Raw genomic sequence first — 22,129 nt, forward strand, 5'->3', positions numbered from 1 at the left:
CCCATTGACAAATAATGTTTTGAGAGAAAACTGAGGTAGCCTATCCTCTTAGCTAGACTTTAATTTCTTGAGGTGGTACCAGTACTGATAAACATTAGCTACAATTGTTTGAAAGCTGGCAAACTGGTAGACGTACCAGGGGGAGACAGGAAGTTTACCTTTCCTTGCCCTGAAGAGCTAAGGCAACTTTTTCTATTCTCTTGTGCTCATGTTCACTTGCAGCTGTGTACTACTTTCTTCTCACAATATCCTCTTCTTCTTCTTTCCTTTCCTAAAGAGCGAGGAAACTACCTACTGTGGGCTCACCTTCCTATCTCCTCTTCATTGCCTCCACCTCATTTGTTCTCATTTTAGATACTAAGATGAATATTCTCCTTGGATGTTTGCATGGGCCACTTCCTTTATATCCATATCAATACCCAAAATCTTTGCTTTCAATCTCTTGCGGTTCTAACATCTCATCTCACAGCATTTCTAATTGCCCTGCTAATCCATTCATTTGATCATTTCCCCTCCCTGTAATGAGTTCTTGTACTTCTAGAGCTCCAGAGGAAACCCTCTTCTCCCTTAAAGTCATTCATTAATTCCCTCCCCCTGAAACATATTCAAATAAAGAGGATCTGAGGAAGACGTTAGGTCCCTACCCTTAGCCAACTGTCTCTATATCTGTTCATAGACGTTTTAGCATGTTAAATCACTCCTGTTTCTTATCATCTACTTTCTTACTCCAAAGTGCCTTTTTCTGCACTGATTCATTTATTCATGGATTTATTTATTCCTAAGATGCTTATTAAGTTCTCACAGGTACATAAGGCAACAAATGCTAAGTGTCCCTTTGGGATGGAGGACAGTAGTAGAGGGAGGAGGCAAAGTTTTCTCTCCTTTCTTTAAGGAATTTGCAGTCTAGACAAAGACCCAGGCATTTATTTGCAGAAAAGTTGATACTGCATATGATTAAGTAACAAACGTTTGGTACAAGTTGGTACAAGCAATATGTGCCTCAGGATGTCAGAAGAGAGAGTAATTTCTTTTGATGGGAGGATGGGGTTGGGAGGTAGGTTGTAAAGGAGCTGGCCTTGAAGCATGGATAAGATTTGAGAGGCAGGGGAGGGTGAGGGAATTCTGCAAAGGAGGAAGGAGATATGGAAGGTAGACACAGCCCTGCTGGGGTGGATGGGGTGTGTCGATACACAAACCTCCTCTGAAAAGGCAGCAATAATTTGTTTGAGTGTGCATATATATATATGTAAGAATATAAATATGTCCTTATTTGGGGGGAAAATTGGAATAAAATAGTACTTTTATCAGACTGGTGATAAAATAACCTTAATAGAAATGTATGAGAACAAGTCAAGAAAACCAAGATCAGTAAAACCTATAAGGAGTCTTAGAATAATTGCGATTTAAAGTATCCTGGAATTATGTCCATATTCAGAGTTAAGGTTTTTTTTTTTTTTAATTTGGAAAGTCTTGGTAATGGGAAAATTACTTCTTTTCCCTCCATTGTATAAAGAGCCAGCCCCTCTTGGGTCACTTGGACTTCTTCCACAAAACTAGGCAAATGAGCCATGGGTTCTAATGAACATCAAATTCCACCAGCTGAGGAATATTAATACAACTTAGAATTTTTGGCAAAATATTGGAGAAAATATCATTTGTATGGGGGACAAAACTAAGAAGACTTTCTTACAGTATGTTTCTGTGTACTATATGCTCTACTTAAGTAGCTGATTTCTTACTGGTTTTATGTAAAATTCATGCATTGATTCTGTTGATTTTTCTTATATCTAAGTTTTTCTTACAACTGAATTACTTTATGTTCCTTTGCATTCACTGTGATTTCTCAGGGAAAGTTCATGATTTCCCAAGTCCTTCATCCATTCTTTCTCTCTTTCCTCTTACTTTCACCCCCTGGGCCTAATTATGAAACGACTTCAAATAAATACAAATTTTTAAACAAAAAAACATTCTGCTTCCTGTGAACAATTGACTAGTTTTTTTTCCTTTTTTCTCTTCAAGAGTTCTAATTCATTTGGAGTACTGTGCAGTTGGCTAGGCCTGAGATTTCTGGGAGCTGTAATTGTGTCTCATTAATTCTTACAGTAATGGAGGGTAACTATAAGGAACATGCAATTAGTGGTTTGGTCAATGAACAGAGCAGTTAATCAGCAGACAAAGGATGGGGCTCAGGGCCCATTAGGCTGAAAGGAAGTGTTAGTGCCGTCCCAGGCTCCAGGAATGCACTTGGACATGCCTGTCCATTGGACAGCCTCGGAAGACTATGTTTGTCTTTTTGCTAAACCAGCTCCTTTTTTTTTTTTAATTGGTGTGGTATGTGTTTATTCAAACACTTGAGAGATTCTTGAGTATCCTGCTATAGTACACCATGCATTTTTCTCACCTCATGTTAGTTGGTGTTTTTTTTTTTTTTTCTCCCATTGCACAAGTAAATGCCAAATACACACACACAACAAAAAAAGGAAAAACAAGCCAAAAACCGACCAACCAACCCTCAAGAATAAAAAAGGAAGACAAAAAGTACAATACTGGTTTAGTGAAGGGTATTAGAGGTAAAGTTCCTTAGCTGACCCCTCTGTCATCAGAAAATAAATGAATGCAGAGACCAATAATGTTTAAATAAGCTTTTGTGTTGTCACTCAGTCATAGCCTCCATATCCATCTCTATATAGAAAGTGGACCTTTATTCTTTTGAATGGAGGTGCTCTAAATACATGTAAATGTATGCAGATAATCATATGAGTCTTAAAATGTTGCAGGCCTTATAGCTACAAGTAACCTCAATTGTGTGTTTTCTGTGAGAAAGTCTTGCAAACTATTCTAAAGCTTCAAATACAAAAGTTAACCAAGCAGAATACGGTTGTTTTTTTCTGAGCAACATGGACCTTAGCACCCTTGCCTAGGAAAGCCATGCTAAGGTTACAGATAGAATCCTACGAAATGCTGTAAATGTGAAGTGATGATTATATAAGAAAAATGGATTTATCAATAATACATTGCCCTGGGGTAATTCTGAGCTCAAGCAAACAGTTCTTCAAATGGAATGACATCTCTGCTCCTAAGTAAAGCATACATTTGGAATAAAGAAGGAATGATTACATTTTCTTTTTAAAAATGAAACTAGCTTAATAATTAACTTATTTCCCAAGTCAAGTGCAAGCCTGAAAATAAAGGTAGGGTTTTTTTTCTTTCTCCAAACCTGTCTGCTGTCTTAGCTACCTGGGATTTACATTGGAAATGAAGAAATGTTCAAAAAATGAATTCTCTTAGGCTTTATACTAGCAATTCAGCTATTTTTGAATAATTAGCTTCATTTGTTAAATATTTGAAACATTTTCTACTCTGAGGTAAAGAATAGCATAGTGGAAGATGAGAGTTACAAATGATATGCATTTTTCAGAAGAATCCTTCTTATCAATTAATAAGGAAGGGAGAGTAGGCCCATTCTACCTTCTATTTCTCTTATTTAGATTTTTCTTCTCTGAAGAGATACTATTTTTTTATTCAAAGCATCACAGAATATACTATTTCCTTGAATGACATGCTGTGCATTGTTTCAGAAATCAGAAGGCTGCAGCAGCAGGTGGTAGGGAAGGCAGTGCTCATCTCAGCTCCCTGTTAGCTGCTCTGTCATAGCCAACAAAGTTACCTTCTGAGCCTCAGTTTCCTCATCTGTAAAATGAGGATTTCCAGTCTAGGTGATCTCCAAGGGTCCTTTCAACTGTGTTCTTTCTGATTTTTTTCGGACAAACAGTGAAACAATTTCAAGTGTTTTTTGTGTCTTGTAATTTAAACAGGGTTCACAAGCCATGGAAAATGGGATCGCTGTGGGCTCTGGCATTGTTAAAGGCTGATATTAGTCATGAAAGGGCTTTCTCTCTGATCATTTTTTCCTCTCTTGTCCTGATTTGCCTAATTGCTGACAATCTACCTTGTTTCCTAGTGAATAAGACTCCTTCATCTTCTGGAGATTGTTTTAATCACTTTGGTCTTTTAGATAGCATATTGTCTACCTGTCTGCATCTGCCAGGGGTCTTGGGTGGGCTAGCTTTTCATGCAGTGTTTTCATGAATCACGGACAGGTTGATTTCCAGATTCTCTGTAAGACTGATGGCATTTTTTTTGGTTGTACATTGCTTTATAAAGCAATCTGATTATGGAATACATCTCAGAACCAAAAATGTGTTTAGTTTCTCATCAGAATGGTTTGGTTTCAACGCAACTCCTTGTCCCATTCAAGAATAGAGTTGTTCACATACAGGGTGGCTGTATCACCTCCTGGTTAGAATTCCTGCTCTGTGGTCAACTCTATCCTCTTGGACAACTCCTCTTCCTCCAAGTCTTTAATAACCTTTCACATTCTTAGGGATCCTTTCTTCTTTTTAGATTGTGCTAGGCAAAAAAACCTTTCCATGTTTTCTGCCAAGATTCTCTTCAGGATTAGTATGACCTTTAAAGAATACCTGAGGGGACACCTGGGTGACTCAGTCATTTGGGGTTCTGATTCTTGTTCTCTGCTGGGGTCATGATCTCTGGTCATAGGATCAAGCTCCACACGGGGCTTTGCACCCAGTACAAAGTCTGCTTGGGATTCTATCTCTCCTTCTCCCTCTGCCCCTCCTCACTCCTTACCCTTCTCACCATGCTCACTCTTCTTTAAAATCTCTCAAATAAAAAATAAATAAATCTTCAAGAACACCTGAAGAATCAGTAAATATTAAATATATTTATTACTTATTTATAGCTCATTCAGAAACTGTCATGCCAACATGGGCCAAGCAGATAAGGTAGGAGACAAGTGAGCCAGATAGAAAATTACAGAAGGTCGGCGGGAGGCAGTAGAGCCCTCAAGATTACTGGCCTCTGCTACATAGGGTGCCTGTGCCCAGTTCAGCCAACTCTTGTCATACAGGGACGTGGCCTGATATTGTCAGAACTTCTGATTTTTTTTTTCACATTTTGTTTATTTGCACAACTTTTGAACCAGATGACTAGTTAAAATCCAAATGTACACATTTTATAAGTCAAAAGATTTTATAGGGAAAACGCATATAATAACCAGTGCTGTGAAATGCAGAAAACAAGGTTTATATTTGGTTGTGGGTTTTTTGTTTTCTTGGTTGGTTTTTTTTTTTTTTTAAGTATTTGGAACTGCAGATTTATGTGAGCTCTCCCAATTTTTAAATTCTGGCCCATAAAAATCTATACAATGTTCCGGCCAAATAAATCACATCTATGTTCAGATCAGTCACTGAGCTGCCAGCGCAACTCAGCACCAGGCAACAGCAGGGGCTCAGACTATTCCTTTCTTTAAGGCGTTGATGTGAAAGTGGAGTTAACCAGTTATTCCTTGTCCTTCAAGTTTCAGGTGCTCAGGGTACATTTAGATCTGTTTTACTGATTAAATGAACCAATTTGATTGACTCTTATGAAGAAATTTAAACACTCTACTCTGGAGGGAACATGCTTTCTCATCTATTTTGGTGGAACTTCTCTTTTACTTTGAGTACCTTATCATGGACTCCTGACTTCATTGTAAATACCGGGGAGATGATGACTGGTTTAATATTAGAAAGACCTCCCAAATGACACCCAGCAACTCAGTTTCCAAGAACTTATTAAATGACTGTTAAAGTGTGGAGTGTTGAGTGCTGTCTGGGTTGTGCTTACATTATTCAGTTTCATAGGTGTTTGCAATGGACTGAATGTTTGTATCCTCTCCACCCCTCATTTATATGTTGAACTCTCAACCTCCACTAAGACAGTATTAGGAGGTGGAGCCTTTGGGAGGTGATTAGATCATGAGGGTGAGCCCTCATGAAGGGGATTCATGCCTTTATGAAAGGGACCCCAGACAACTCTCTTGCTTTCTTTCTACCATGAATATACAAGAAGTCAGCAGTCTATAACATGGAAGGGGGCTCTCACCAGGACCAGAGCTGGAACCCTGACCTTGGACAGCCAGGCTTCAGAACTATGAGAAATACATTTCCATTGTTTCTAAGCCACCCAGTCTATGGTACTTTGTAATAGTAGTCTAAACTAAGACAGTTTCTATAGTTAAATTTAGACTGAGGTGATTCTAGTACCTTTGCAGCCTATGTAAGCCAACCAGAACTAGCAGCCTATGTAAGGAAACCAAAACCCAGCCACTCAGAACTTGCCTGCTCAGCTCTGTAACTTAACCTAGCCAAGTTCCTTATTATTCCAGATAAGGAAGGCAACCCTGCATCAGCCAATCCATGCTTGACTAGTATAACTAGTATAACTTCTTGTTCATGCTTACCTTGGTCTATAAAACTCTGTAGCTTTGTATAATTCTTCGGGCTCCTCTCTGTTTTCTTTTTTTTTTTTTTTTTAAAGATTTTATTTATTTATTTGTCATAGAGAGAGAAGCGAGAGTGAGCACAGGCAGACAGAATGGCAGGCAGAGGCAGAGGGAGAAGCAGGCTCGCTGCCAAGCAAGGAGCCGGATGTGGGACTCGATCCCAGGACGCTGGGATCATGACCTGAGCCGAAGGCAGCTGCTTAACCAACTGAGCCACCCAGGCGTCCCTCCTCTCTGTTTTCTTGACTGATTGCTTTCTGATTCATGGAATCAGTAAGTAAAATCCACCTAAATTCAAAAATTAAGTTTCTGTGATATTTTCTAACACTCTTTTGAAATGAATGTGAATAGCTTTCTTTCAGCGGTCCATTTTTGGGATGTAAGTGTGATGATCAAAGTCTTATGTAACATTTGCAAGTCTTAGAGAAAATAGTACATGCACATATCATTGATTATTACCTATTTTTTCATAATAAAACTTAAAGGAACACTGATTTTATTAAGATCTTTCTGCTGTGAGATTTTGGGTGGGGAGAGGAGGCAGAAATCCAGTTCTGACATTATTTCTCAGAAGGATCATTCATTAAGTTTACTCTTTCTACGATATTCTCAAGGAACTGCTTTGGGAGTTACCAAATGGAAATGGATTATGTATCATAGAGAAGATGTCTTTGTGACCAAGGTAATAGAATGCTGCTAGATTGCCAAAGAGCGCAAAGGGTGAGTTATACCAGAACTATCTGGAGAAGGACAGTTTTGGCACTCATTCTGGGCTGGTAGTTCTTACCAGCGGTATGACAGACGCTCCCTCACACTGGAGTGGAACACAACATTCTCTGCAGGAATTGATAAAAAATCAGTGCTGCTGAAGGATACACTGTATAGTTTTAACTTGTGTAGGAGGAAAATATGTGAAATCTGGAGATCTGAAATGGGCCCAAGAAGTAGAATTTTAGGGTTAATTTAGCTGCAGGGGAAGAGAGGAACTGAAGATTTTGGAAACATGGCCCTGCCAGGTGAAAATCAGCTCTAGGGCAAAGATACATCAGATTTTCCCCTGACATGTCCTCTTATCTGCTGCCAATGGCATGTGTGTGTTTCAGATTGGAATGTCCCTGGTGGAGGATTCCATATTCATGTGCAGTGTGGGGAGCATGAGAGATGGATCTGCAGCTCCGGAGTCAGGAGAAGGTTGCTGTAGCTTGTGCCCACTATCCTCAAAACCAGCCTGGAACTGGAGTCCAGCCTTTTCCTCTCTTCAGACCCACCATGCCTCTTTTCCTCATCTTTTGCTTGTCCTAAAATCCTTTGCGTGTCCCAGGCTCACAGCATGATGGTACTTGTTAATACCAGAAATTCATAAAACTTTTTTTAGTTCCTAAAAACTAGTTTTATTTGCTTTGTTTTCTTTTGAAAGTGTAGGCTAAATGGGAAAGAGATCTTCAGTTTTTAGGTTAGTGGAATTGGGATTTGCTTATTTCTTTAATTCTGTGGAGATGGGTGAGACAACAATGTGCAAATCCAAGTAACATGCAAAGATGATAGAGCTGTTCTTTAACCATGCCTGGATTTCCTTGGCCAATAAGGTACTTGAATGTCAGATATTTTTTTACCTTTAATCCTCATACCACCTTGTGATGTTCTCATGTCTTACTCATGTAGAAACCAAGACTTGTCACAGAATATTAAGAACCAGGTGTAAGGTCAATGTCTCCTTGACTCCAAGGTGCATGCTCTTAACTTTCCCTGCAAAGGGATCTGGTCATTGAGCTCAAAGCCTGACATTCAAGGATTGCATGCTGGACAATTACCCTGAGAATAACAAAGTCACTTTCTATTTTAGAACACCTATTATTTTAAGAAATTGAAGCTTTTGTTAGATATTTAGTTGAGCAGGTCAGTTTAAGTGTAGAGAATTCCTTCAGTGTATTCTTGAGAGTGGTCTTTCCCCCTGAAGGTCTTGAAGAACAGAAAAAATGGAGGGCCAGACTAATGTTTCATTTGGACAAGTAGTCACATACTGTGTATGACTGTGCAGCTGGATTGCCAACGGCTTCCTGCCATTTCCGAAATAATTCTATCACCATGATACCACGTTATTAGCCATTCTCACCATTAGAAATTCATTCCTTTGGGTTAACTTGACCTCTAGAACTCCTGTGAAGATCTACAAGTGGTAGGAGACTGGCTAAAATAACATGGATTTGATATTAGCAAAACCTTGAAGTAATAGGAAGAAGATAAATTAGACTATATAAAAAGTGTTAAAGAGTGGTTAAATAGTAAAAGAGTAAAAAAAAAATAAAATTATAAATAGTAAACAGGTAAACGCTGGAGAATGAATGAAAACAAGGGATGGGATTTTGGAAAGGTGGAGAAAGCAGAAGTAAGGTGTGGACATGGTAGTGACCTGGTAGGGTACAGGACATTGAAAGGCACGGGGAGGTGAAGAAAGGGAGGCTGAGATAGATGTGACCTGCTGCAGAGATTAAATTCAGCTACGTGCTCTCCCTGTTATCATACCAGAAATTAGGCAGAAATATGCCCATGATCTGTTATGGCATTTTTGGTTTCATCATATTAAGGCACATATTGCTTTACTTTAGCTATTTAAACTTACACATTTCAGACGAGGTGATCACCAACTTAGGAAAATTAGAGAAAGAAATAGATGTGATATTAAAAACAAAGAAGCCAAAACTCTAAACATCTTCCTTTGTGAAACATAACAGCCACAAGCCCATAAACCCAAATTCTGGAAAAATCAACTACAGTGGATTATTTCAATGTGAAATTTATGTGTGCCTCCAGCGGATGTTCATTTAGCTTGCTATATGTCCACTAATGTGCTGTTTTAAATTGAAAATAGTGTAAAGAATAAACTATGTGACAGTGAAAACTTCATTATTTTAGAGCTATTGCAGAAATTAGACAAATGTTTGTGTATAAAAGGCACATGCACCTGAAAAGAGCCAAGGCAAATATGAAGGGACCCATAAGAGGAAGATTTAGAAAGAACACGGATACAAACTTATGGGACCATGAAAACCTGACTTTGTTAAATATGCCACGAGAGTTGTAGGCACATAGTGGGTTAAAGGAAGATGATTATTAAAATGGAGATAGTTTCTCCTCAGGCTCTCGTCCATTCTGAAACCATTGGGGTTGGAGATGATGCTGGCTTTCCAAGGAGCCATGTACCTGAACTGGTCTTAGAGGGCTTCTGGGAGTATAGAGATGGTGGCACCATAGCCTTCTCCCACCTCCCCGTCAGGAGCAAACTTTTATCCTGAAATGCTAATTTAAAGACTTCCTGAAAGTGAGCTTAAATGGTTAGTGAGAACTAACCCCAAATTATTGGTTCAGGATACACATCAGAATGGGCCCAAAGCCAGGCAGATCCCTCTTTTCATTCCATAAGCCTTTAGTCAGCTGCCACTATGGTGAGCCAGTGTAAGGTGAGGAGAGAGAGAAAGAGAAAGATTGGTTCCTGGGTGTCTGGGTGGGTCAGTCAGTTGAACTTCTGCCTTTGGCTTGGGTCATAACCTGGGACAGAGTCCCACATGGGGTGGGGGTGGGGTCCCCTGCTTAGTGGGGAGTCTGCTTCTCCCTCTTCCCCTCACCCTGCTTATACTCTCTCTCATCACTCTATCTCAAATAAATAAAATCTTGGAAAAAAAAAAAGATTGGCTCCTTGCCCGTTAGGACCAGTCAAGACAGAACAATTCCAGGCAATATAGGGTCAAGGCAGAATTACATATGCGCAGATACTGGTCTTTCTGATGTAATCCACATTTAGAATACAAATATGTGCCTCTATACTGTCAGGTTTGTTCCCAACCAAGATGGAAAGGCCAAAGAAGCTGGCAATTCAAGATCTGCTTTGTGATTGACTGAATCCCATGTTGAGGAGGGATAAAACTCAGTTATTCTAAATTTGGACTAGACAACACGATGTTGCCCCAACTTTTTAAAAGACAAGGCCAGGGCGCCTGAGTGGCTCAGTGGGTTAAGCCTCAGGTCATGATCTCAGGGTCCTGGGATCGAGCCCCGCCTGCTTCCTCCTCTCTCTCTGCCTGCCTCTCTGCCTACTTGTGATTTCTCTCACTGTGTCAAATAAATAAGTAAAATCTTAAAACAACAACAACAACAACAAGGCCAAAGGGGCCCGTGAGTGTTCAGGGTATAGGATCCTTTGCTCTTTAGTTTGTATCTTCCTGATTTCAGTGAGTGGTCACTGGTGGAAATAGGCATCTGGTACTAAATGACACAGCTGCATGCATTTTACCAGGCTTCAGAGTTTATAAATTTATGGTAGAACTTCGGAGAATTTCAGGGACTACCATCCTAATAGAATAGGGAAGGAAAATTGATATAGCTCTGCAGGCCTACTTTTCATTTTAATGAGTGGCTCTGAGAGACAAGTGGGCTGCTAAACCATTTATTTTTCAGATAATACCAGAACTGACTAGAAATACATTCAGAAGGAAAACACAGTAATTAATTTGTCACTGAAACCTGAGGGGTCCGGCTTCACTTATAGGTGATAATGAATGTTTTGCATGTAATTAGCAAGAATAATTAGCACATTCCTGGTAACAAATAGACTGACTGGTACTCTGCAAACAAAATTAATTGTTGTGCTAACAGAGGCAATTGTGTCTCTTTATTGTCTGACAATGCCCCTTATTTGCACTAATACCTACTTTAGACCTCTGTGGCTTTGTGCAGATAGGAAGAGGGAATCTATAAAATTGTCCCCCTTCCATCTGCTTCTCAGAAATTTCGGGACCACCAGGGGACTTGTTTGTCAAAACTTGTTAAACAATTTGTAATCTTTAACATGTGTTTTACTGTATTAACGGATGAACCCATCAAATCAACTTGCTGGTTAAGCCAGGAAAGCTACTCCAATCAGTCAAATGCTGACATTTTTAAACTTTGGAACTTTTTTTCTTTCTTCTTTCTTTCTTTTCTTTTCTTTTTTTTTTTTTTTTAACCTTCCCTTCCAGTTTCCAATGTTTCCAGTGGAAACACTGAACTAGAAAATGAGAGGGGAAGACTTCCAGTTAAACTCTCCTGATGCATCCTGAAATGGCTTTTGCCACCTTAGAGTGAGTCTGTATTTGCAAGTTGGCTTGTGTTTGCAGCACTGCAACTGTGCTGCTAAAAAGAAAAAAGGGAAATTCATTTTATAGTTCTGGAAACCGCCTTAAACAATATTTAAAACTTGTGCACACAGTAGGTTTCTTTCTCCCTAACTTTAAAACACATTTTGTTTTGTTTTGTTTTTTTCCTTTTTTAATTTTTTATTTTTTATGAACATATAATATATTTTTATCCCCAGGGGTACAGGTCTGTGAATCGCCAGGTTTACCCACTTCACAGCACTCACCATAGCACATACCCTCCCCAATGTCCATAACCCCAACACCCTCTCCCAATCCGCCTCCCCGCAGGAACCCTCAGTTTGTTTTGTGAGATTAAGAGTGACATATGGTTTGTCTCCCTCCCAATCCCATCTTGTAAAACACATTTTTTAAACTTCTAAGGCTTACAGTAAGGGAAACGATTCCAATAACTTAAATATTCTAGTAATTCTTGGGATATTTGCACAAGCTGAGAACTCCCATGGTATACTTTCAAGAAGACCCTCTAATAGGACTGCATCTCTGTGGGTACTCCCAGCACCATGGGTGTAATAAATGATCATATCAACTGAACAGAAATTGAGTTTAAGCTGCTGGTGGGTACAGTGACAACTATTTTCCTATGACTGTCCTAAAGGAACCCAAGTTTGTGAGCTTTTAGCTTTGTGAAATGAAACAAATATTTTGTAAAAAATGAGCTCCTACTTGAAGTAAATTTGACAAGGGATTCTCAGACAATGGTGTACTTGCAATATTTGGTTCATACCTATATTAGGACTTATATCACATTGTCCTAAAATTAGTTCTATATATATCAGGTAGTAAACACCTTGAATGAAGAGGCCACATCAAATTATCCTCTTATTTCCAGCACCCAGCAAATTGCCCTTTGAGTGTTTTGTTTTTGTTTTGTTTTGTCTTTTTAATGAATAATCTTTGAGAAAGGATTAGGGCCAATCATTTCCAAGTGATTGTGCATAGATGTAAAAGAACAATTATTTTCCATGACTATCCTATTAGGAACCTGAGTTTTTTAACTCTTACTTTTGGGTGTCATCCTTGCGCAGGGGCCATGCTAATCTTCTCTGTATCGTTCCAATTTTAGTATATGTGCTGCCGAAGCGAGCACAACTCTTACTTTTGGAAGGTGAAACAAATATTTTGACTTTCCTGCTTTGATAAATTGACCACCAACTTTAAACATAATAAATTATAGCTAATTGTTAGGCCCTTAAGCTTTTATGTGAAAACATGCTATGAATTTTGCAGTTAGGTTGCTTGATACCACTTCTTACACTGATGTCACATGTACGTCCATGCCCAGAATTTCCATTAATCTGGTTGAAATGATCACATGCAGCTTTGGCAAAAATAGATTGGGGTGGATTATGTTCTTCAGCAGTCATTCAGGAAGAAGAAGACTACTCAACCAAAGACTCTACCAAAGTAGAGTAGTTTGGTTGCATAAACCAAAACTTTAACAAGACGAAAGATGAACTGGGGCACCTGGGTGGCTCAGTGGGTTAAAGCCTCTGCCTTTGGCTCAGGTCATGGGATCAAGCCCTGCATCAGGCTCTCTGCTCAGCAGGGAGCCTATTCCCCTCCCCCCGACCCCCGACTTCTCTCTGCCTGCCTCTCTGCCTACTTGTGATCTCTCTCTGTCAAATAAATAAATGAAATCTTTAAAAAAAAAAAAAGGAAAGATAAACCAAGATCTACTTTGTATTGGAGATATACTGGTTTTATCTTTTTTATCTTTATCTTTTAACTGGGTCCTTAACTTCAAGATTAGAAGTGACTCTTTGTTCTCTATTACAGCTGGATTTGCATTTCCTGTCCGTCTTAGATTCTCATTTATAATCCTTATTAATTAAGAAGGTGGCATTGACTAAATTCTTAAGTCAAATTTAGAGATCTTATTAGGCTAAAAAATTACTTTGAATTGTTTTACTTTGTTTAGCATTCAGTAAGGATGAGTGAATTCTTTTTCCTGGAAATAATTTCCATCCAGTAGGGCTTCCACTGGGTGGTCAGGAAAAGAAAATAAATGTTTGGCTAGATTCTAGGGGATGTACAAGCAGTAGGAATTATAAGTATTTGATATATGTGTGATAATATGGTAGATTTTAGCATTTTCATGGTTTTAGGTAAAATCATAAGTTTGTAAAGGTTTCTAGTTTGTCTTGTCACTCACCATTTCTGTGTGACCTAATTTAAAGTTTGGACTTTTTCTTTCTTCCTTTTCTTTAGCCACTCTGGTCATTTCTGCTTCTTGTGCCATAGCAGAAGACAGTGAGTGTTAGGAGACATCTTGGGGTGAGAGGATAGTTTCTGGCTGCTGGGAAGTTGCTGGGCAGCTAGGATACTGTTTTCTAGCTGTGATTTTTGCACGAGTACAATAGGAATCCTTTTTACATGCCCACTGGAAATGGAAAAGTGTATTTTATGAGTAATAAGATGCAGTGGAATTTGGTCAGTTGAGAAGAGTGTGTGAGCCCTGCCTTTCAGAATTCTGAAACATCTTGAAGTCAAGGGTTCCTGGAAGTACGTGGAATTGATCAGACTATCCTTAGTCTGCATGCTCTTTTGTTTTTTCATTTATATTCAGACTGACTGAAACAACACAGTGGATGAGTAGTAGAAGGAAATTAGGTGTAGAGGGTAAAGAAATCAGGATCAGAACATTTGAAACTAAAGACAAAGGTCTGTTCTCTGGAAATCTGTTGATGCTAGCGAATGGTCCTTTAGGTCTCAGGAATTAGACCTAAGAAGTTAGAAATAGTAGCTGACTTAAACGTGAAACAAAGAAGAAGCTCTTTCAATATTAAAATTCCTATTAAAATTTTCATGGCAAAATTTTGGATCACTTTCAGTAAGAGCCTTGAATTGCTTGTACCTGATTGCTCAAGCATACAGGGAATCCTTCATTCTTCTCATCCAAGTTTATGTATAGACAGCTTTTTAGTGCACTATGTCCTAGCTGTAGTGTAATGGGACAAAGATGCTCTTGGATTAAGTCCATAATCATGAATCTCTCCCTCGCTGCCCTCCCACAACCTTCTGCACCCTTTCCTCCCCCAGCCTGGTATCTTGAACTTAACTTACTAGTTTGACTTTCCCTGAACCAGAGCAATGAACTCATAGAATGATTTTAAGGTTGAGTAATTATGTCTCCAGGTGTTTGACATTTAAACCTTGAAGCTGAAACAGGAGTCTGGTCTCTCTGTACCCACTTATGATGAATGTCCTTGAAATATTCTACTTAAATCCTCAGCTGCAGTCAGTTTGCCCTTCAACTGTGGACATCATTAGGAAATGGAAAAAAGGAGTCTTCATTAATAATTGGGAGGGCAGCCAGTCCTGGAAGCAAAAAGCTTTCTTTTGAGTTGGCATGGACTGACTCCCCCCCACCCCCACTCCTCTTTAGGTCAGAGTAGAAACTGGTGAACCCAGCAGTGGTGACTTTCTTTGTTAAGTTGTCCATTTGTTGACTGATATCTGCAACCAAATGTTCTAAAACATTTATATACTGTTAGAGTAAATAAGTTAATAGGAGCAGACTTGTGTGAAGCTTCTTAGCATTCCAAACAAATCTCCTTGAATCTGAGACTACAAATGTCATCACACTAATGGACAATTCTATCAATTGCAGGAAATGACCTAAATAATTTTGGTGTAAGATTGAAACAAATATTATAATAGTCACAAGGCTGATTCTAAGGGGTGGTCATTTCCTTTACTTCTGAAAGCCTCCAGAGAAAGATTTTCTTTATTTGCTCTGACTGGGGAGTTTTACTGCTTAAACTGATTAACTATTCAGTTTGATAACTTTCCAATAAACTGCAATGTTTTCTTCTTTTTAATTTTAATTTTTTATTTAAATTCAATTAATTAACATATAATGTATTACAAGTTTCAGAGGTAGAGGTCAGTAATTCACCAGTCTTATATAATACCCAATGCTTATTACATCACATTCCCGTCTTAATGTCCATCACCCAGATATTCCCTCTCCCTACCGCACTCTTCTCTAGCAACCCTCAGTTTGTTTCTTGGGATTAAGAGTCTCTTATGGTTTGTCTCCCTTTCTGGTTTTGTCTTGTTTCATTTTTTCCTCTCTTCCCCTATGATCCTCTGCCTTATTTCTCAAATTCCACATTATCAGTGAGATCATATGATAATTGTCTTTCTCTGATTGACATAATTTGCTTAGCATAATACCATCTAGTTCCATTCCACATCATTGCAAATGGCAAGATTTTATTTTATTTTTTTTGATGACTGAATAATATTCTATTATATATATATACACTACATCATCTTCATCCATTCAGTTGTTGATGGGCATCTTGGCTCTTTCCATAGTTTGTCTATTGTGAAAATTGTTGCTATAAACATTGAGGTGCTGGTGTCCCTTTGGATCACTACATTTGTATCTTTGGAGTATCCTTAGTAGTAAAATTGCTGGGTCATAGGACAGCTCTATTTTCAACTTTTTGAGGAACCTCCACACTGTTTTCCAGAGTGGCTGCACCAAGTTGCTTTCCCACCAGCAATGTAAGAGACTTCCCCTTTCTCTGCATTCTAACCAGCATTTGTTGTTTCCTGCCTTGTTTAGCCATTCTAACTGGTGTGAGGTCATATCTCATTGTGGAAATTGTATTTCCCTGATGCCAAGTGATGTGGAGAATTTTTTCATGTGTCTGTTGGCCATTTATATGTCTTCTTGGAGAAAAGTCTGTTCATATCTTCTTCCCATTTCTTGACTGGATTCTTCGTTTTTTTGTTTGTTTGTTTGTTTGTTTGTTTTTGGTGTTGAGTTTGATAAGGTCTTTATAGATCTTGGATAAGCCCTTTATTTGATATGTTATTTGCAAATATCTTCTCCCATTCTGTAGGTTGCCTTTTAGTTTTATTGACTATTTTCTTTGTTATGCAAAAACTTTTTATCTTGATGAGGTCCCAATAGCTCATTTGTGCTTTTGTTTCCCTTGCCTATGGAGATGTGTCTAGCAAGAAGTTGCTGTGGCTAAGGTTGAAGATGTTGCTGCTTGTGTTCTTCTCTGTTCTGTGTTTGATGGATTCCTGTCTCAGATTCGGTCTTTCATCTATTTTGAGTCTATTTTGTGTATGGTGTAAGGAAATGATCCAGTTTCATTCTTTTGCACTTGGCTGACAAATTTTCCAAACATCATTTGTTGAAGAGACTCTTTTTTCCACTGGGTATTCTTTCCTGCTTTGTCAAAGATTAGTTGAGTAGAGTTGAGGGTCTATTTCTGGGGTCTCTATTTGGTTCCACTGATCTATGTGTCTGTTTTTGTGCCAATACCACATTGTCATGATGACTGCAGTTTTGTAACAGAGCTTGAAGTGGGGATTGTGATGCCACCAGTTTTGGTTTTCTTTTTCACCATTCCTTTGGCTATTTGGGATCTTTTCTGGTTCCATACAAATTTTAGGATTATTTGTTCTATCTCTGTGAAAAAAGTGTCTGGTATTTTGATAGGGATTGTGTTGAATGTATAGATTGCTCGAGGTAGCCTAGACATTGTGACAATATTTGTTCTTCCAGGCCATGAGCATGGAATGTTTTTCCATTTCTTTGTGTCTTCCTCAACTTTTTTCATGAGTGTTCTATAGTTTTCTGAATATAGATCCTTTGCCTATTGGTTAGATTTATTCCTGGGTATCTTATGGTTTTTGTTGCAGTTGTAAATGGGATCAACTCCTTAATTTCTCCTTTTCTATCTTATTGTTAGTGTATAGAAATGCAACTGATTTCTGTGCATTGGTTTTATATCCTGCCACTTTTCTGAATTCCTGTATGAGTTCTAACAATTTTGGGGTGGAGTCTTTTGGGTTTTCCACATAGGATATCAAGTCATCTGTGAAGAGTGAGAGTGTAACTTCTTTTTTGTTGATTCAGATGCCTTTTATTTCTTCTTGTTGTCTAATTGCTGAGTCTAGGACTTATAGTACAATACTGAATAACAGTGGTGACAGTGGACATCCTTGCTGTGCTCCTAACCTTAGGGGAAATCTCTCAGTTTTTCTCCATTGAGATTATTTGCTGTGGGCTTTTTGTGGATGGCTTTTATAATATTGAGGTGTTTTCCCTCTATCCCTACACTGCAAGGAATTTTAATCAAGAAAGGATGTTGTATATTGTCAAATGCTTTTTCTGCATCTATTGAGAGGATCATATGGCTCTTGTCCTTTCTTTTATTAATACAGTGTTTTACATTGATTGATTTGTGGATATTGAACCACCTTTGCAGCTGAGGAATAAATCCCACTTGGTTGTGGTGAATAATCTTTTTAATATACTGTTGGATCCTATTGGTTAGTATCTTGGTGAGAATTTTTACATCCATGTTCATCAGAGATATTTGCCTGTAATTCTCCTTTTTTGGTAGGGTCTTTGTCTGATTTTGGGATGAAGATAATGCTGGCCTCATAAAATCAGTTTGGAAGTTTTCCTTCTTTCCATTTCCATGGCTCAGAGGAATAGGCATTAATTCTTTAAATGTTTGGTAGTATTACCCTAGAAAGCTATCTGGCCCTGGATTCTTTTTGTTGGGAGATTTTTCCTTGCTGGTTATGAGTCTGTTCAGATTTTCTATTTCTTCCTGTTTCACTTTTGGTAGTTTATATATCTCTAGTAATGCATCCATTTCTTCCAGATTGCCTAATTTGTTGGCATATAGTTGCTCATAATATGTTCTTACAATTGTTTGTATTTCTTCAGTGTTGGTTGTGATCTCTCTTTCATTCATGATTTTATTTATTTGGGTCCTTTCTCTTTTCTTTTTGATAAGTCTGGCAGGGGCTTATCAATCTTATTAATTCTTTCAGAGAACAAGCTCCTAGTTTTGTTTACCTGTTCTACTGTTTTTTGGTTTCTATTTCATTGGTTTCTACTCTAATCTTTAGTAAATCTCTTCCCCTTCTGAATTAAGGCTTTATTTGCTGTTCTTTCTCCAGCTCCTATAGATGTTAAATTGTTAATTTGTATTTAAGTTGTAATTAAGTTAAATTGTGTATTTGAGACCTTTCTTGTTTTTTTGAGAAAGGCTTGTTGTATTGCTATATACTTTCCTTTTAGGACCACTTTTGCATCTGAAAAGTTTTAACTGTTGTGTTTTCACTTTCATTTGTTTCCATGAATTTTAAAAATTCTTCTTTAATTTCCTGGTTTACCCATTCATTCTTTAGTAGGATGCTCTTTTTTTTTTTTAATTTGAGATTTTATTTATTTGACAGAAAGACACAGTGAGAGAGGGAACACAAACAGGGGGAGTGGGAGAGGGAGAAGCAAGCTTTCCACTGAGCAGGGAGCCTGATGTGGGGCTTGATCCCAGGACCCTAGGATCATGACCTGAGCTGAAGATAGACACTTAATGACTGAGACACCCAGGTGCCCCTAGTAGGATGTCCTTTAGCCTTCATATATTTGAGTTCTTTCCAAATTTCCTATTTTGATTGAGTTCAAGTTTGAAAGCACTGTGGTCTGAAAATATACAGTGAATAATCCCAATCTTTTGGTACCAGTTGAGACCCAATTTTTGACACATACTGTGATCTATTCTGGAAACTGTTCCATGTGTACTGGAGAAGAATGTGTATTCTGTTGTTTTGGATGGAATGCTCTGAATATATCTGTGAAATCCATCTAGTCCAATGTGTCATTCAAAGCCCTTCTTTCCTTGTTGACCTTCTGTTTAGATAATCTGTCCATTGCTACGAATGGGGATGTTTAGGTCCCCTAGTATTATTGTATTATATTCAATATGTTTCTTTGATTTTGTTATTAATAGGTTTATATAATTGGTTGCCTCCAAGTTAGGGGCATAAATATTTACAATTGTTAGATCTTCTTGTTGGATAGACCCTTTAATCATCATATAGTGTCCTTCCTCATCTTTTATTATAGTCTTTGGTTTAAAATAATTTGTCTGATATAAGGATTGCTATCTCAGCTTTCTTTTGATGTCCATTAGCATGATAAATGGTTTTGCATCCCTTTGCATCCCTTTGGAAGTGTCTTTGGGTGTAAAATGAGTCTCTTATAGACAGCATTTAAGTGGGTCTTGCTTTTTTATTTAGTCTGATACCCTGTGTCTTTTGACTAGGGCACTTAGCCCATTTGATACCCTGTGTCTTTTGACTAGGGCACTTAGCCCATTTAAATTCAGAGTAACTATTAAAATATATGTGTTTAGTGCCATTGTATTACCTGTAAAGTCACTGTTTCCGTATATTGTCTCTGTTTCTTTCTGGTCTATGTTGCTTTTGGGCTCTCTCTTTGCTTAAAGGATCCTCTTTAATATTTCTGGCAGGGTTGGTTTAATGATCATAAATTCTTTAATTTCTCTTTGTCCTGGAAGCTTTTTATCTTTCTTTCTATTTTGAATGGCATCCTTGCTGGATAAAATATTCCTGGCTGCATATTTTTTTTCATGCCAATCCTTTCTGGCCATCTGGGTCTGAGTATATCATGCCAATCCTTTCTGGCCATCTGGGTCTCTGTGGGTATATCTACTGCCAGTTTAATGTTTCTACCCTTGTAGCTTATGGACCTCTTGTCTGGAGCTGCTTTCAGCATTTTCTTTCTATTTCTCAAATCTCTAAGATTTGCGAGTTTCACCATTATATGTTGATGTATTGACCTATTTTTATTGATTTTGAGGGAGGTTCTTTGTGCCTCCTGCACTTGAATGCCTGCTTTCTTCCCCAAATTAGGGAAGTTCTCTGCCATAATTTGGTTCAATATATCTTCTGCCTCTCTCTCTATCTGGGATCCCAATTATTATAATATTGTTTTGCTTTATGGTATCATTTATCTTTCGAATTCTCCCCTCATGATCCAATAGCTGTTTTTCTTTTTCAAAGCTTCTTTATTCTCCATCATTTTGTCTTCTATATATCATTAAATCTTCCTTCTGCCTCATTTTTCTTACCACTTAGAGCCTCCATTTTTGATTATAACTCATTAATAGCCTTTTTGTTTTTGACTTGATTAGAGTTTAATTCTTTTATTTCTCCATAAAGGGGTTCTCTAATGCCTTCTATGCTTTTTCAAGCCCAGCTAATATCTTTATAATCATTATTCTGAACTCTAATTCTGACATATTACTTATATCCATATTGATTAGGTCCCTGAGTGTCAGTACTGCCTCTTGTTCTCTTTTTTGAAGTGAGTTTTTCTGTCTTGTCATTCTTGCAGAAAGTGGTCACTTTGCTATTTGTAGAGTTGTAACTCTTCTTTTCTTAGATCTCTGTTTGAGTTCTGGGTTTTCAGAATGATTTGATAGCTATCTACTGAATTCCTGGGACCAAATGAAACGAATATCTCCTATTCCTTCACGGTCTTGGACTCAAATGAGCAACTGTAATGTTTTCTTATTGATATTTTAATTCTCTTCTGAGGGAGAAATATTTTATTGCCTCAAGGCTGTCAAAAGTCTTTATAGGTATTTGGGACCTGTATGGGACACTGCTATATTCAAATTTGGTTTTGTCTGGAACATACTACTTATCAGTGTGACCTGACTGGCTGCTTATGGGAAGGATGGGGAGAAACTGAAAGGAATAACTGAAATCACACCAAAACAAATTTAACAGAAAAATACTAGCTTAGATATTGGAGAACTCCATGGCATTAGCAGTAAGCTTGAGAGTCCCAGTGTCCCACCCTTAAGGAGTTCTTTCTGGTCTCATTAGTTTCACAAGTAAATCTGTGGCCTTTGACTAAATACTTAGCCTGCTTACATTAGGTAGATACTACATTGAACTTTAAAGTACTTTTCAATTTCTCTTCTTTGACTATTACTTTACATTCATGTCCTAGTAATAGTAATGTGCACATCCACAACTAAAACTTGTTTTGTACTTTGCAGCTTACTATAGCACCTGATGATGACTTTCACATGAATAATCCTCCCCACTAGCCTGGCCCTCTCTGGAGCAGTCCAGGCCAGGGAGCAGTAATCAGCACAAGGTATAGGCTAAATGTATATTTCCATTTGATTGTCACAATAACCTTGAGCTAAATAAGGCACAGGTGAAGAAACCTAGACCCAGAGGGAGTGAATGCATTCCTCATGGCCCTAGTAAAGTGTGACAGAGCCAGAACTCAAACCCAGTTCTTCTGACCTCCAGTGTAGAGTTCATTTCATGCCACCATTACTGATGAGGAACTGTCAATAGTTTAAATAGTTGGGCATACATGATGTTCTGGAAAGCCCCTAAATCTTATGTTCCTCTTTTGCCAACCATCCCCATTGCTATATAATAAAATCATATGAACTACCTGATTGATATCTACCATGTGCTGTATTCTGGGGCAAGTGTTTTCTACACATAATTTGTTAAATTCTTGCAACAACCTGGGGGTACATGCAATCACATTATCCTCATGTTACTGTTGAAGAGACCGAGGCACAGAAGGGTGAAAGAACTTGTCCAACTTTCAGCTGAAATGGGACCTCAAGCTATTTGTCTCTAGAACCTGTGCTCGTAAGTCAAGAGACCTCATGCTTTCATCTACTGCAGTGCAATGTGGTGTTGACTTCTATAGTATGAGGCCTCACTAGGCCCATTCTCATCAAGAATTGAATACCTGAGGTTGAGG

At 38.2% G+C, this 22,129-nt stretch overlaps 1 non-coding gene across 1 annotated transcript; it reads right to left on the bottom strand.

The window, feature by feature from the left end:
- Positions 1-12,518: 12,518 nt before the first annotated feature.
- LOC125108061 (U6 spliceosomal RNA) lies at positions 12,519-12,625 on the bottom strand. Its single transcript, XR_007129751.1, has one exon. It is a non-coding gene; the product is annotated as a U6 spliceosomal RNA (small nuclear RNA).
- Between the last annotated feature and the right edge of the window lie 9,504 nt (positions 12,626-22,129).

The sequence above is a fragment of the Lutra lutra genome, chromosome 8 (genome assembly GCF_902655055.1).
Source record: "Lutra lutra chromosome 8, mLutLut1.2, whole genome shotgun sequence".
NCBI classification, from domain to species: Eukaryota; Metazoa; Chordata; class Mammalia; order Carnivora; family Mustelidae; genus Lutra; species Lutra lutra.